This window comes from Bos indicus x Bos taurus, chromosome 24 (genome assembly GCF_003369695.1).
Source record: "Bos indicus x Bos taurus breed Angus x Brahman F1 hybrid chromosome 24, Bos_hybrid_MaternalHap_v2.0, whole genome shotgun sequence".
Classification (NCBI taxonomy): Eukaryota; Metazoa; Chordata; class Mammalia; order Artiodactyla; family Bovidae; genus Bos; species Bos indicus x Bos taurus.
In genome coordinates, this window is record NC_040099.1 from 43,486,426 (window position 1) to 43,499,861 (window position 13,436).

Below are 13,436 nucleotides of genomic sequence, written 5' to 3' on the forward strand. Positions count from 1 at the left end.
CTGTGTTTACACAGAGTCCTCCTGCCCTTCACCCAGCTTCCCTGACTTTGGTGCCTGATGCCGCATCAGCTCACGGTGACTTGCATCACAGGCGCAATGCACACAGAATGCTTGGTCTCATCACTGCTCCTACTAAACCCTCTGTTACCAGTGCTTAGTCATTCAGTCGTGTCCCACTCTTTGTGACGCCATGGACTGTAGCCCGCCAGGGTCCTCTGTCCATGGGATTTCTCCAGGCAAGAATACTGGAGTGGGTTGCGATTTCCTCCTCCAGAGGATCTTCCCAACCCAGAGGTCTAACCAGGGTCTCCTGCATTGCAGGCAGATTCTTTACCATCTGAGTCACCAGGGAAGCCTAGACCGAATGCCATATTTGTGTTGTGTTCAGCCACTGCTATGTTTATTCCTCCAGCTTATCTTCATCCTCTTATTACAGTAAAATTTCAAACGATGAATGTAGAGAAGAGCAGAGCGTCTGAACTGGTTACCCCTCTCGACTGTGACCAGCCTGTGGCTCATTCACTTTTGTCCCCTCCGGAACTCACGTTCTGCTCGACGAACTGACCTTGAGCAGTGCCTGCAGCCTCAGCAGTGCCCTTCCCATGTGTGCCTGGGGGCCCTGTGAGGTCACTAAGGACCTGGTGCTCTGCAGTTGCTCCTGTAACACCCTGAAGTGAGAACCGGGTTGGGTCCTTTCCTGCCTTCTTCCAGTTTCCAGGAAAAGTGGGAAGTCAAGCAGAAGGGTTTACAGGCAGATGCCCTCACTCCAGAGCCCTTGCCACACTCATCAAAATGCCAGTTCACGTTTCTTATTCAGCCTGAGCTCCTCCAGCTCCGCCTGACCTCTGCACAGAGCCTGACTTCTGTGACCACCTTCTCCAGATGCTCAGATGCCCCTGATCTGACATGTTCCTCTCCCCACAAGAGCTGTCTGTGGGTGCTTTTCCCCAGTCATGGCTGGTACCTAACACAGACATCCCCCCAGGGCGTTATCTGGTACTTGTTAGTTGAGTGAATGAATGAACCACCAGCCTATGCTAGTAAGCTGCTTCGCCCCCAGGTGGGGATAGCTAGAGAGGTCTCAGTGTTGGTCCCTTGGGGTTATTACATTATAAGATGTTACAGTTGCTTCACTGAGTTGTGGAGTTTCAGGCTGTGGAGGAGGTGGGGTGCTTTTCTTACTAGTCTTCAAGTTAAGTTAGTGTTTGTATGAAAACTTAACCCTGGTGACCAAAGAAGGGAAATCGAAAAGAATGCTTCCTTTGGGCTTCCCTGGAAATGGCACCGTCTGAGGGAACATGGGTCTTGCAGCGGGAACTGTGCGTGTGGATGGAGTAAGTCTGCTCCCCGTGAATGAAGCTTGACGAAACCTGATATGATTGCTGAAGCTCAGCTGCAGATGTGCGTTCGTCTCCCTGTGGACGTTTACTGTGCTGGGGACCCTGGCAGCACCCCAGCCCTGCGCTGGCCAGAGGACTGGCCTCGGGAGGCCTTTGGTGCCCACCTTGCACTTATGCAGACCCTGGCGGTGTTGCAGCCATGGGTCCCAGTGATGAGGCCTGGCCTTTTCCCTCAGTCATCTGAAGCATCAGGAGTTCCTCATGGTGGATGTGGAACCTGTGTGTGCGCTCCTGTCACACTGTCTTCAGGGGACTCAGTCCACACCCCACAGGGCAGAGCCTGGGGTGATGGTGAGGCATGTGGCAACCACTGAGTCATGTGGAAACAGAAGCTGCGATGCGGGGGCTGGTGTGTGAATCAGCCTGGGGGTGCTCTGGAGGGAAGGGTCTGCGGGGGGCCGTCCTTGCTCCTGGCACCCTCTCCGTGCAGTTGCATCAGGCTCTTCTGTTGATTTTGTGTCTTGGCATTTTGCTCACTTTCTAAACTGCTTCCTGGGCTGTCAGAACTTGCCCCTTAATGGGGTCCTGGGGATGGAGGGACCAGCCGGCATCTCCCTGGCAGCCCTGAACTTGAACCCTTGGACAGCAGGAAGTCTGTGGGGCTGCTGTGAGCAAGGTCCCACCTGCCTCAAGCATCTCCGGTGGCCTGGCACCTGCAGGTACTTCTCTAGGGAGCTGGGTGAGCTGGGGTGTGCCCTGGCACACAGCAGGGAGGCTCTCTTCTCTATGGAAAGGGTCAGGAGAGGGGCTGCCTCGGTGGGGAGCCCGGGTGTCACGCCTGTGGCGCAGTGCACCTGCCAGGGTGAGGAAGTCGCTGAGACACACAGCTGTTTGCCATGTGCACTTACTTGGAAACATCGCCCATAGATCTCAGAGCTGTTTGTTGTTTTCCTTAAACATTTCTCTTGTCAGAATGATGAGAAAATTGCCTGTGTGGGAACTCAGAAGTGCAAATTTGTTAATACCTCCTTTGACAACGGAGGTCAAACTGCTGCTTTGTGTTCAGAGCAGTTTATGAGCTGTCACAAGTCACTTCCCGTTACAAGTGCTGCCGCCAAGTGGAGGGGGTGGGGGTGGTGGGGGGACCTGCTGAGCAGGCCCAGAAGCCCAGTGGGCACACGCTGCTAAGGGTCTTCAGCCGGTGAGTTAAATGGTAAAAGGTGAGGTGGCTGGGTTCCTGTGGAAAAGCTGTTTGGAAAGTCTTTTCCCTTTTAGCAATCCCCAGAGGCTTGGTGCGAAGGTGCTAGCTGACGTAGCCCTTCTTTTGATGGCCAGAGAGGGTCCCTCGCCGGCCTTTGCTCCTTTATGGCCCCCTTCGTCAGCCTGGCCTCCTGGTGGTGGACTTGCCCTGACCCACCCACCCAACTGTTCATGGCAGGCAACTGCAGGATGGTGTTCTGGGGTCCAGAGTGTAGCCCGGGCCCTCTATTTGTGAGAAACCAGCCACTGCATGGGGTGTTTTCCAGCACGGGTTCTCCATGGAGGTGCTCTTCCCCGCAGGGCACACTGACGGTGTGGGGAAGACATCTTTGGTTGTCATAACTGGGAGGCAGGGGTGGGGCTGGCGTTGGGTGGGTAGAGACCAGGGAGCCTGCAGCTGTCCTCCAGGGCGGGGACGGTCACCCAGCCCCAGGTGTCAGCACTGCCGAGGCCAGGAGCCCTGTCGCAGATGACAGGTGACAACAGTGGGTCACGGCTAGCGCACACATGCCGGCCGGGCAGCAGCTGGCAAGACTGAAAGCTTGCTGGCAAGAGGGAAAGCTCCAGCGTCTGCTGTTACTCCTTGTTGTTCACTTAATATCCAGAAAAGAGACTCCATTGTCCCAAACCATCTTTTGTCTTTACTTTAAAATGTCTTATGTAATTTTTAAAGGGTACACTCCATTTACAGTTATTATAAAATACTGGCTGCGTTCCTTGTGCTATAAATACATCCTTGTAGCCAGTAGTTTTTACCCCCCACCCCCACCCCTATGTTGCCCCTGATAACAGACCACTAGTTTGTTTTCTGTATTGGTGATCCTGCTTTTTTTCTGTTATATTCACTCGTTTGTTGTATTTTTTAGATTTCACATGTAAGTGAGGTCATATAGTGTTTGTCTTCCTCTGTCTGACTTCAAACTGACGTTTAAACATGGAGCGGGATGTTGAGGATATGGACTCGTCCGTTGTGCCCTGAAGGTTAAATTCTTTCTCACGGTTGCCTTTCCTTTCTTTCACTAGGTCTCTAAAAAGCATTTGTGATCTAATTACACCTTGAAGAAGTCTGCAGTTGATACATTAGTTGTTCATTAATTCAGTGTTTAGGTCAATCGTCTTTCCTTCTGGACTTTTTCTGAGGCCCAGATTTGGTCTCTCGAGAGAAGTATTCCTCTTTTCTTAGCTGGCTGGGCACAGTGGTGTTCCAAGGCGGGCAGAGAAAGGACTGGGCCAGAACAGTGGCCTTTTGACCTCTGTAACACAAGGTCCCAGAAAATGCCCTCTGAAGGAGACTCATAATTTGTGCAGAAAGGGCAGGTCTGTGGTGTTCACCCCCAGACAGACCCACGACCCCGGAGGGGCAGCAGTTCCTCATTTTATCCTCAGATCAGGATGACCACGTGTTCCTGAAACTTGCTGTTGTTTTCCTGGAGCGCTGGTGTTACACAATCCCATAACATCTCCTTCAGCGAAAGAGTTTGCATAGTCTATGGCAACTTCCTAATTTCTGACTGTTGGGTAAAATGAAGTTTAGTTGTGAATGTCCCACGGTTGTAGCTCTGAGTCAGGGCCTTGGTAAAAGGAGCTGCAAGCCTTAGTGTGTTCTGTGTCCTGTGTTGTTACATGCTTTTCATTCATTTTTTCCCCAGTGTTTCTTGTTTACTGACTTTATATCCACATCATCTTTATTCTCTATTTATATCAACCTTCTGTCTATCTATCAATCATCTCTGTCATCTTTATCTGTCATTTATTTCTGTCCACATATCCTGCCTGTGTGCTGCTCACACAACTCAAGGGGTGTTCATTCTGTCTTCCCCTCTAAGAGAAAAGGCTGTGCTTTATTTTCAGATACCTTCTAAGAGCACACGCTGATTTTGATCAAAGGTCCCTGGTTGACTGTTGAGTGGCCCCTGCACCACAGCTAGTAAATCTGCCCTCTGCTGCCTCAGCTTCTTTCAAGCCCAACAGCAGACAGGTCCTCCTAGCTGGCGGCCCCTGATACCTTGATACAGGCATGTTCTCAGCTCTTCTTTGCTCAGGCCTCTGGCTGGGTCATAAAGTTTTACATCAACTTGACCACATTTGCTCACAGCTGGGGTGTAGGGGTGCATGACAGTAGCAGCAGATGCGAGGTTCTCCGTGTAGCATCTTGGACTCAGCTGAGTATTTGCTGCTGCTGTTCTTTCTCCCATGATTTCCTTCCCTCTGCAAAGATGTCTTTCTCTCCAGGACTTGCTCTGTTTTTTTTTTTGACTTTCTTTCTCAGTGGACAGGAGTGGTCACCTGCCCATTGGCGTGAAGTCCCTCTGTCTTGTCCCTTGACTGAGGAGAGCCCTTCATCCATGGATGGAATCTCCCTGGGGACCAGGAGCTCATCACCTTGATAGCAGCCCCTTCGAAGCCCATGTGGATGGGGTGAAACGTGCCTGTGATTCCGAGCAGGCTGGCCTTCCTTCCACGTGGGCCGTTTGCAGGTACCACTGAGGCCACAATGGGCCTCCTCTTCCAGGCCAGACAGCTGGTCCTCCCCTGAGCTGTGAGGGAAGGACCCAGGCTGAAGACTGGACAGCTTCCTCACTCCCTGGAGCCCCATCCTCAGAGTGAGCTTTGCTGCTCTTTAAAGAGAGAATATGCAGAACATGAGACACACATGAATTTAATGAGTATAAAAACATTCTGTAAAGACAGAAATGAATACGTATTTGTCATTGTTCAATTATACAATGTCTTTCATGAGTGTAGTTAATTAAGAATGGACCTTTCCGTACATATCCTGAATTTCCCAAGTTATTGAAACTTGGGAAAATGACATTCTTAGGCAGAGAAGCCTTTAACATGTATTTTGTATTAGACCCTGTACTGTTTCCTTTCTATTCAGAATTGGGGTGAGCATTAAGCATTGTTTCATACTTTTCTCTGCAGATGGCTACATTTGGATTGTGTCGAGTAATTTCTTTCTAGCCTTTCTCTTCTTCCAAGACTGAATCTGGATTGATTCCTGTTTATAAAGCTTCCCAAGATCCTTGCTGGAGACTGTAGCTGGAGAAGGCACCGGAGTGCCTTTCACACCTGGGCTGTTGTAGAAAAGCATTTAAAGTAAAATCTTTCCGAATCAGGAGCATCTCAAGGTAGCTTCTAACAGAATTTGAGGCAGACGTTGGCAGAGTTGTCTGTACAGTGATGTAGAAGCTCTCTCTTCCTAACCTAAAGCTGGGTCCCGAAGCCAGAAACCCAGACTTCTCCTGGCTCTGCCTCCTTCTCCCTGGTCATCTGATCCATCTTGGGGCCATCAAGTCCTGTGGTTGTAGTTCAGAGTATTCCCTCCTAGCCATTTCCATTCTTACTCGTAGGTAATACTTTGGCCACCTAATGCGAAGAGCTGACTCACTTGAAAAGACCCTGATGCTGGGAAAGATTGAGGGCAGGAGGAGAAGGGGACAACAGAGGATGAGATGGTTGGATGACATCACTGACTCAATGGACATGGGTTTGGGTGGACTGCAGCAGTTGGTGATGGACAGGGAGGCCTGGCATGCTGCGGTTCATGGGGTCGCAAAGAGTCGGATACGACTGAGTGACTGAACTGAACTGCGTTTGATTCCGGTGTTTCTTGCTTGGATTCTGCAGCGGCGTGGGGACAGACTGCTGTGCCTTTGACCTTTGGTTTTTCCTCCCCTCCCCGTGTGTCTTTTATGTGCTTTAGAGAGAGGATCTCAGACTTCAGTGTGTAAGAGTCACTGGGAGGGCTCCTTAAAATGCAGTTTACGAGCTGTCAGATGTTCTCATGTTCCCTGGTCTGGGACCCCAGAACAACTCGCAGCTGGTCACGCGATCCCAGTGACCTGGCCTGAGACTCTGTCTCCTGGCTCCCTCCCACTGCTCCCCGTGGTACCCTGTTTCTCTGGCACCATCCAACAGACCTCGCCCTCCCTGGCCCCTCTGCCTGGAGGCTGCCCTCGTCATCTGCTACACGGCTGGGTGTCTCCTGGAGAGGAAGGTGCTCCCCTGGGCACATCTTCAGCTGCTGGAAGGTGTGGCAGGAATGAGCTTCTTGGGAAATGACACACTTGGGGCAGGGCAGGCCTCTGCTCTCCTTCTTCAGAGCAGTTGCATCTTCGGGAAAGGTAAGAGGGCCTCCGTCAGTCTTTTGGGGGATGGCGTGTGTCCCTGCTCAGTTGTGGGTTCTGTGACAGCCCCCAGGGCAGGGTGGCCTGGTGTCAGCCTCACTCAGCTGCCCCAGGGCCCCCATCTCCTCCAGCTTCTGACCTCCAGGCTGCCTGCCTCCCTCCTTCACATAGGTCAGTTTCATTTGGGTTTTAATTTTGGTTTCCAAATGTTGGTAATGTTTAAGAATTACTTAGGGGGCTTGTTGAAATGCAGATTTCTAGATCCCACCCCCAGATGGTCTGACCTGGGGAGCTGAGACCTGCCTGGTGCCGAGGAGGCCAGATCTAGGCCCGAGCGAGTGGCCCTTGCACAGACCTGCCCTTTTCTCCCTTAGGATCCAGAAGCACAAAAGGCTGGTTTACTACAAAGAGACTGGAGAGGCTCTCTGAGGGCAGGACGTTTGTTCCATTCTTCTGCTCAGATAGTCTTGGGGACAAGTGCCTGCCGCAAACTGAGAAGGGAATCTGGTTTTCGCCTTTGTTGTGTCCAGAGGCCGAGAGAGGTGAGGTGGAGTCACCTCATCTTCCATGTCCCTGCCAAGGTCTTGATGAGAATCTGCAGGGTGTCCATGGTAAGGGGGAGGCAAATAGCAGCTCCTCAGGCTGCAGTTCTCAGTCACGGAAGTGGCTTCTGGAGTGGCAGTCTTCAGTTATACCTGTACTTGCAGAAAGCCCCAACAATTAAATGTGTTTGAAACATTTTCTGCGTGTGATTATGTAGAGTCATGCACTTTCATTAATTTGATTTTTTTTTTTGCTGAGGTGTGTCTTTGTTGCTGCTCATTAGCTTTTTCTAGTTGGTGAGTGGGGGCTACTCTCTAGTTGCTGTGGGTGGGCTTCTCAGCGCAGTGGCTTTTCTTGTTGCAGAGCACGAGCTCTGGGTGCATGAGCTTCAGTAGTTGTACATGGGCTTAGTTGTCCCATGGTATGTGGGATCTTCCCAAACCAGGGATCAAACCCATGTCCCCTGTATTGGCAGGTGGATTCTTATACAGTGAACCACCAGGGAAGTCCATGCACTTTTAAATCATCAAGGAATGCTTGTTACTTTTGAAAACTGTACTTGCAGCCCCGGGAAGCATATATATGTGTGTGCATGTGCGCACACGTGGCCTTGTTGCACGGCTGTCACCAAGAGGTGCTCTGTCTCTCTTGTTTGCAGGCAGCAGCACTGGGTCTCCTCCATCACACAGGATGGGGTTTGAGAGGAACAAGGACAGTTTTCTCAGGATCGTAAGAGTTTCCAAGGGCGGCCTACGCATGATAATTCACTTTCTAAAAACAACCTGTGCAGCTCGCGTGCCTCTGATGCTGCCTCTGTGCTCAGACCTGGCTCCTGCTGTCTGCAGCTCGAGAAGAGCACCCTCCCTTCACACTCGGTGCCCCTCAGCCTCAGCCCCTTCTTCCTTGGGGTCGGCTCTGGGGAGGTTGGGGTCAGGTGCCCCCAACCCCTTGTGAGTGGCAGTGTCCTGCGGCTGTGCTGGGGCCCTGGGAGCGGCTTGCCTTGGACTGTGAGTCACTCTCCCTTTTAAAGTGTTAAAGTATAGTCGATTTACAATATTGTGTTAGTTTCAGATGTACAGCATAGTCTTTTGGTTTTTTTGTTTGTTTTTGCAGATTCTATTCCGTTATAGGTTCTTACAAGACTGTGTCTTTCATTCCCCTTGCTATACAGTAAATCCTCGTTGCCTACCTATTTTTTGTATAGTATGTAACAAATTTACGGTTATCAAAGGGAAAGGGTAGTGCAGAAGGAACAGATTAGGAGTATGGGATATAAACTAACTGTCCTTTCTGAGCTTGGGTTTAGGTCACCTGCAGATCAGGGCATTCTTTCCTCAGACTTTGTATTTTTGTACTTTTCAGGCTGAGTCCACTGCCACAGTGATTTCTGTTATTTTCTTTGTCAATTGCAGGGTGTTCTGTGGCTTTGTGAACGGACTGCAGACGGGGATGTCTCCCCACCCTTCCACTCAGTCTGTTCTCCCTGTGCCCCAGTCTCCTCCAGGTGGGGGCATCTGGTCCCTTCCTCTGGCTTTCAGCTCTTGGCTTGACTCTTCCCTTCCTCTCCCCTCTCCCTTCTGGTCCTGGCAGCCACTGGAACCGGGAAGGTGGCTGATTGTTTTTTGTATTATGTCTTTTGGTTGTAATAATTTTCCTTCTCACAAAAATTTCAGTTATTTGAATTTCCCAACTGTTCGGGCTCTGGCTAAGTGAGGCTTAATTTCACCTGAGGATCTGAAAACTTGGTGCTTATTGACTATACTGTTGAAGATGCTGAGGAAGGGAGATATTTTGATAAGTCAGTAGATGCAAAATGTTATGCTTTCCAAATGACTCTTCCTTCTGGTCCTTGGGGGCTGAAGCATCCCTCCCACATTGCATTCTGCCCTGGGCTTCATTGTCTGTGACTAGCCTTGTGGGCTGAAGTCACTTCCTGATCTGTCTCCCCCTCTCCTTATCTGTATCATTCATCTTAGCTTTTACTGCTTTGTTAAAGGCAAAAGTAATGCACAGAGTGTAACTCTAAAATGTTTGGAAGCTATGCAGTATTATATTGTAAACCTGTATAAATTCTTAACAAAGTTAGTGGTTTGGAAGGATTTTCAGGAGAACTCTGTCTAAAAGGTAGTAAATTCCTTAAAATAACTGAACTTTGGCTTAAAACAAGGTCATTGTTTGGCAGCATTCATGTTTTTAAAGCTTTCCAGAACTCAGAGGAGGAAATGATTCTGAGACAGTGTAGTGATTAAAAAATAAAACTATAAATTAACATTTTCATTGTTTGCCAATGATCGATTTTCTTTCTTCCAACGTATTACCCCACATTCTGAATAAATTAAACCATGTGAAGAACTAGAAGATTAGCTTTACTTTTTTTTCTGGTTGAAATTGGTTTTGCAGAAGTGGAAATTTGGCAGCAAGTATGGAAACTAGCAAATCAGTTTACAGTGTTCTTTGCTTTCTTTAATGAAACCTGAAAGACTGAGGAAAGACTCCATGGCATCAAACAAGAGAAGACTAAATTGTGTATGTTTTCTGAAATTTTATTTTTACCCTTAATTATTCAGTAGCATGTAGAACAATATGTCCAGATTCTAGTTGGCTAGTAGTTGCCTCTAAGTGGGTAGAATTTCAACTTCAGTAGTTATTTTTTGTTGATTTCATGGAGATGTTGGGAAATATTTTCTAAGAATAGTCTGAAATGACAAGGAATGTGGTAATTTAAGAAAAAACTGTGACCAAATGGAATATAAGCAGTTGGCTGAAAACCAACCACGTTGACCTCTAATGAACTTGACCTCTAATGAGGTGGTGGAACCATGGATGTATTTTCAGTTAAAATGATTAATTAACATGGGATTGTTGAGAGCATCTGTATTTCTTTCACATGAAATGGGGTAGATGGATGTTTCTTTGAACAATGGTTTCCTCATCAATATACGTTTTCCAGCCTGCTGCAGCTCTCGTGAGCGCGTCTCATGGAACGTGGCTTTCGTATAGTGTATCTGAGTTGCAGTGTCAGATAAACAACATGTTTTATTGACTTCTAAATAAAATGTCTCTCTTCATCCTTGGGCAGTTGATAGGTTTCTACACTGGGCCTGGCCCTGCCTTCGAGTTGATCTCCCTGTATTCTTTCACTTCCTCACTTGGGTGCTGACTTTCACTTTGCCCAGGTGGCCCTTCCATTACCCCAGTGGTGGCTCCTGTCACCTGAAGCCAACGTGAACATGCTGCAGTGTCACCTGAATACCTGTTGTCAAGCAGGTGCTCTCTGTTGAGGAGTCTGCTGATAGACTTAAATGTTGAGAATTACATGAGGCATTGTCAAGACTCAAATGATCTTGAATTTAGTTTGCTTCTTCATGCTGGTTTGGACAACTTTAGGACTTCCTGTTGGAGAAGGAAATGGCAACCAACTCCAGTATTATTGCCTGGGGAATCCCATGGACAGAGGAGCCTAGTGGGCTACAGTCCACGGGATTGCGAAGAGTTGGACATGACTGAGCGACTTCACTTTTCAGGACTTCTGTATCTCTAGTTGCTATGGCAGAGGCTCAGCATCTGTGTGAATAAAGGTGGAGAGAAGCCCGCAAGACGATGGCTCCCAGGCCCCCACTACTTAGGCTACTGATGGAGACTGTGGCCACCACTGAGGGTGGAAGAGTCTGGTTTTGCCTATTTCCATGGCTTCAGCATTTGGCACAGGGCCCGGGTGTTGGAGCCTAGAAGCCCATGTGGAATGAAGGCTCCTCCTTCTGCTTGAGTCAAAGCCAGTCACTATGAATGTGCAGGAGCCCTGGGCCCACCACCCCTCTGACCTTGTCTCTGGGTCCCTTGTCCATGTTCACTGTCCAGCACCTGTCCTTCTTCTGGAACCTACCCCCAAGAAACTTGTGTCAAATCCTGGCCTACTTCCAGCCTCAGGGGGATGCGCCGGCTCATCCTGTCTGCTGGCACAGGCACCTCCATGGCACCTGCGGGCTGGATGCTGGTCCAAGGGTTAGGAATTTGGGTGGGCTTGGCTGCTCTTGGGTTGCTGCTGCCTCCTGCCTCCAGTCTCTTCCCAGTGTTGAGTGTTCACTTCCTCTCAGGACCAGGCACTTGGCTAGTAGGAACAGCTCTCTACCAAGAACTGGGTCTCTATTGGATGTTAACTATTAATATAGGTTGGTAAGAAACTGAGGACATTTTCATCTTTGGCTTCTGAAAACAGGTCTTGACATTGACATTGATGGGCTTGCTCATGTCTGTCCTGTTTCCCTTGTTACATTTTGGGTTTTCAGGGAACTAACAACCTAGGTCCTCCTCATTTTCTGAGAGTACATGGCAGGAAGTTTGGGATGTTATAACGGGTCTTCTAAATGCCACTGCTTCTCCAGCCTGCGTTGAACCTGCTGTGCACTTGCCCGCCCTCCCCCAGCCTTCGAGGGTCCGGACTTTGGCACCTACACGGCCCATAGCATCTGCATTTGGATGTGAGTGAGGCTGCTGCACGGAGGACACTGGATGAGAGGCCCTTCCAGGATGCGCCGCAGGCTGACAGGGAGGCTCCAAGGCAGAGAAGGGCCTGATGTCCTGCAGTCCTCATTACGCTTGGTGATCTTTTCTGGAAGCATTGGGCTTTGCCTTTTTTTCTTCCCTTGAGTTTGGAAATCAAGCTGCTGGCTGGGATGACAACTGCCCCCAGAACAAGGGGACTGATGGGTGAAGGGCCAAAGGCAGGAAGATGAACAGTTTTGGTGGAAACAGGACTCAGACCCTTCTCTTTTCAATTTCTTATGCTGTGACCTCTACTCCAGCACACTTTGTGACCTTAAAGATATGTAAAGTGAAAGTTGGAAAAAGTCTGCATTCTGAGGGGGTCTGCTGCTCAGTCATGTTCAAGGGTCAGGTCAGTTGTAGCAGTAAACTCCCCATCTTGGACCAGAACATCACTTAAAGGAAGCCCATGTCTTTTTTGATGTTTCCTTAAGGTGCTTTTACTAGTTTTGCCGAAAACTCGTGTTCTCCTCAGTTCAGTCGCTCAGTTGTGTCTGACTCTATGCGACCCAATGGACTGTAGTATGCCAGGCTTCCCTGTCCATCACCAATTCCTGGAGCTTGCTCAAACTCAAGTCCATCGAGTCGGTGATGCCATACAACCATCTCATCCTCTGTCCCTGTCTCCTCCTGCCTTCAATTTTTCCCAGCATCAGGGTCTTTTCTAATGAGTCGGCTCTTTGCATGAGGAGGCCGAAGTATTGGAGTTTCAGCTTCAGCTTCAGTCCTTCCAATGAATATTCAGGACTGATTTCCGTTAGAATTGACTGGTTTGATCCTGCAGTCCAAGGGACTCTGAGAGTCTTCTCCAGCACCATAGTTCAAAAGTATCCATTCTTCTGCGCTTAACTTTCTTTATAGTCCAACTCTCACGTCCATACATGACTATTGGGAAAACCATAGCTTTAACTATACGGACCTTTGTCGGTAATGTCTCTGCTTTTTAATAGACTGTCTAGGTTTCTGTTCTCCTAAGGCAATGGCACCCCACTCCAGTACTCTTGCCTGGAAAATCCCATGGACAGAGGAGCCTGGTAGGCTGCAGTCCATGGGGTCGCTAAGAGTCGGACATGACAGAACGACTTCACTTTCACTTTTCACTTTCATGCATTGGAGAAGGAAATGGCAACCCACTCCAGTATTCTTGCCTGGAGAATCCCAGGGATGGGAGAGCCTGGTGGGCTGCCATCTCTGGGGTCGCACAGAGTCGGACATGACTGAGGCGACTTAGCAGTAGCAGCAGCAACTGGCTTTGAAACATTACATCTCTGTCTAGGCCCCGCAAGCTTCCATCTTAATGGCCTTTAAGCCTTGGCTGCACGTAAGCAAATAAGTGCGCACCTACATGTGCGTCATATGCGTGCGCGCGCCCTTGTGCGTGCGTGCCTCCTTGAGTCCCTGCGTACTGTGTGCGTCCCCTGTGTGCACGTCTCAGAAGCTCCACCTGGCCGCCACTTTGGCTGTTCCGCGACTTCGCAGTACAGCGTTGCCCGGGTGGCTCTTTGGCCTGGGTCCCTCACAGGTAGTTCTGGCCTCTGTGAAGTTGAGCGATGGGGCTTCTGAATGTTGCGGCCTGAGGCAGTCGGGCCAGAACAGAGCGGAAAACCGTCCGGTTTCCTGT

The 13,436-nt window shown here is 49.4% G+C and overlaps 1 protein-coding gene across 6 annotated transcripts in view; it reads left to right on the forward strand.

Moving 5' to 3' along the window:
- Positions 1-13,436, forward strand: part of LDLRAD4 (low density lipoprotein receptor class A domain containing 4) — a 172,541-nt gene that overhangs the window by 14,897 nt on the left and 144,208 nt on the right. The window contains exon 1 of one of the 6 annotated variants that reach the window (XM_027526191.1): positions 8,178-8,280. The exons of the other annotated variants lie outside the window; for them this stretch is intronic. The gene's annotated coding sequence lies outside the window, so the exon portion shown is untranslated. Of the gene's footprint in view, positions 1-8,177; positions 8,281-13,436 lie in introns of those variants that run through there. 6 annotated transcript variants of the gene reach the window in all.